We start from the raw sequence: 3,422 nt of genomic DNA on the forward strand, positions 1-3,422 counted from the left end.
CAGTTGAGAGCCCCCATAAGCAGGAACCTGAGGACTGGGTTATTTCAGCTGCTTCTCTACTGTGTTGTTTTTGCTAACATCCCTAACAATGTGGAGGTAAGGATTCCTTAGGATAATCTCTTCTATTGGACCAACTATGTAGCTGTGATAGAGTGCCCCTGCCCTGCCCAGCTCAGTACTTTAAAAAAAGGCCCTGGTGCTCAGCAGGGGGAGGAGGGGGGGTGATTCCCCACTTCCCCCTACTGCATGGGGGGCTCTGCATGAGCCCCCTACCCCCCACCTGCCATGGGTGCCCCACCCAGGCCAGCTCCGGCCCTTTAAGAAAAAAGAAAACCAAGAAAAGCCCCGGGACTCACTGCTCCTGCAGTAGCCTGGGGCTTCAGGAGGTTGTGTAAGAGCCCCACCCACAGCACCTGGTGAGCACCAGGGCTTTTTTCTCCCAAAAAGCTGGGAACTGGGCTGGGCGTGGCAGAGCAGCCATTGCTGGGTCTGAGACAGCAGGCAGGGGATGGGCCTGGCCTGGGTGATTCGGCAGCAGCCGAATCTCCAAATAAGATTCAGCCCAATTGAATCACCGAATCGAATCACTGTCCCCCGAAACTGGCCGAATCCAAAGCGAATACTAGCCGCTTCACACAGGCCTAGTAGTCAGTCCAATAAAGCTAAGTACAAACAGTCAAAAAGCCTGAGGCTGAATCAATTCAAGCTTCACAGGTTAATCTAAGATGTATAGACTGAATCAACAACCAAATGAACAGATTCACTTTTGATTCTGGAAATGTAGCCATATGCCTGCAGCAGCCCAGCCCAGAAGCCAGTGGGTGCTAGAGCATACCTTCCTGCTTGGCTGAAGCGGACAACTTTGGCCAAGGCTAGCCCACCTATCCTGCGCAGGAGGGTTGTGGGGAAGGTACAAAGCATCCTAGGATGCTGTGGGACTGTGAGTTGACTTGAATCTGGGGGCAGGGGTGGGATCTGGGACAGTTGTTCAATAAACTGATTTATCTTAAACCAGTTTTGACCATTTTGAAAGTGGTTTATGCGCACTGGACTTCTGTCACATTACCAATTTGAACTAGATTCCAATCAATTATGCCGGTTTGTGTGTAACTTCTGTCCCTATCCTAAAAGATATCACCCTAGAGAATCCTTGCCTCTTGCAGAATTTCTGGACCATCACAGCTACAACATTATTCTTACACTACCTTTTCTTTCATGGGAAATATGTATGCACTCAGTTTCTCTGCCAATTCATTTCACCTGCCTAAAGAATTGATTGCTCCTGAAAATAAGTACCATAACACCTATGGGCAGCGATGACTACATTAAGGGTAAAGGAACCTAATTTCAAAGATCTAGTTCAATGCTGGGAGAATGCTGTTCCAATCTAGTTTCTGTGGATCAGGCAACAGATGCTGTGTGTGTATGTCTATGAGGAAACCACTGAAGTGGCACAGGCTGCTTGAAGTGATTGATTGCCTTTCTTATCATTATGAACGTTTAGTGCATCCACAGAACAATATTGCTAAGGACGTAAATCTTATGGCAAAACACATACACAGCATTCTGGCACTCTCGAAGCATATATCTCAATACCCAGCAGCACTGCAGATGACAAGCATACTGCCTTGTGGCAAGAGATGCAGAGGACCCATGCAGCTCCAATACTAAGGTTTCCAATCTCTGTTGGACACAAATGGGTTTAATTCAACCAGCTGAAAGATAAAGGCATTGTGAAGGCATTTCAGGCATCTTCTACACTTTACATACACATCAGGCAGTGCTCCACCTAGAAGATGTAAGACACAGCTTCAAAATCTAGCTAGGTTTATAACAGTGCTGTATCTATTGTAGCCAAGGCTACATCTGGGTCAGTTTTTATTTTCTCCCTTTAGAAAGGGTTGTCCTATGGCTAGCGGGAAGGCAGATTCCTTCAGAGAGACTGAGGGACCAGGTCCACCAACTTTGAACAGCATCTGCCAGCAAGCAACCTTTTATGGCTCAATTGTGGAAGCGGAAAGTGAAGTATTGTGAACTCCCAAAGTTCAAAATGTATGAGTGAGATACTGAAAAATCATCAGATTGACCCCAAATCTGTTTTTCTTTAATTTTTTAAGATTATATTGTGGTTTTGGTCTGTCTTTTGATTCGTTTTACCTACTAGGTTCTCTCAGAGGGAGACAGTATGGGTTCTTGTTACAAACTCTTTTAGTCTATTAAGTAAGGTCAGTTTGCAGGCTACTCAATTGATGGTGTAAAAAAAGCTGCAACGTTTTACTTAATTCTGTCCTGTACAGCCCAGCACTTGCCTCTTGTCCCTCAGCCCTTACTCCTGCTATAAGTCCAGGGGCATTTTGACCCCCTCACCATTTGCTTTTTTACATCACAGGACAGCTGATGCACCCTGGTTCCTTCCAAAGATTAAACATAAAAAAAAAGATACAGCTTTTTAGCAAGGAAGACAAGCCCCAAGGAGATGACAACTCAGAACCTCACTCAGGGTAGCTTCCAGATGGAGCCAGTACAGAAACTGCACTCCTAAATTTAGCAGACAAAAGCCTGGCAGCTGATCGAGGTGAAATTTGTAGCTCATGCAGCACCTGTGCTTATCCAGGTATGATTAATGCCCGAGACCAACTAGAGCTGCAATTGCTCAGCTCCATTTGTAGTGGCTCGGGGGCTGTCTGTCCAAATCAACTACTTACTTGGGTGATTGCTTTGAATATACTCGTTGATTTCCTCGTTCATTTAAACAACGACAAAACAAACACTCCCAAGACAATCCTGGCTTTGACTCCCAGGAGGTCTGATCTGGTTCAAGCAGGTTGCAGTAATTTGTCTGTTGACTTTCTTCCAGCGATAAAATGTCTACTATAAACAGGTTTGTTGTCTCTCTTGCTTTAGTGGCTGCCAGCCAAGAACATGCTTTAGGATTCTGGCTGAAAAAAGCTTGCACTGCAACTTCAGCACTGGAGTCCTACATATCTTAGCTCTAGAGAGAACTTGAAAGAAAAATAATTGGAACCACCACCAAACAGAACAGAGCATTTTAGAAAGGGATACCTCTCAAGCAGTTCCAGAAATGAGCTAGCATAGGCAAACATACCTTGGAAAAAATTCAGTCACCTGCAAAAGCCACCCTAGGTTTATCCATCACTTAAGTTCCATTTAAGCCTGAAATAGATTCAAATGGTCCCCAAGTTATTAGTATTCCTGGGGCTGGTGTGTTGGAGGGCAAGGGTAATTTTTCAAACTCTCTGGCAGTTTGAAGCCTTATTCTTACTTGCTTATTGTCCTGCTGTGCCTGCAATTACAGTCACTGCCTTGTAGCAGAAGCCCTTTTATTTCAAAGCATACAACCTCATTCTAATAACCCCTGCACCTTTCCCAGGACCAGGAGAAGTGTTAATTCAAGGAAGGTG

The 3,422-nt window shown here is 45.1% G+C and overlaps 1 long non-coding RNA gene across 1 annotated transcript in view; it reads right to left on the reverse strand.

The window, feature by feature from the left end:
• The window catches only part of LOC112549423, a 9,249-nt gene extending 6,072 nt beyond the window's left edge, over nt 1-3,177 (reverse strand). Inside the window, exon 1 of the long non-coding RNA XR_003092828.1 lies at nt 3,107-3,177. This is a non-coding gene — a long non-coding RNA (uncharacterized LOC112549423). The remainder of the gene's footprint in view (nt 1-3,106) is intronic.
• Between the last annotated feature and the right edge of the window lie 245 nt (nt 3,178-3,422).

This window comes from Alligator sinensis, unplaced genomic scaffold, assembly GCF_000455745.1.
Source record: "Alligator sinensis unplaced genomic scaffold, ASM45574v1 scaffold198_1, whole genome shotgun sequence".
NCBI classification, from domain to species: Eukaryota; Metazoa; Chordata; order Crocodylia; family Alligatoridae; genus Alligator; species Alligator sinensis.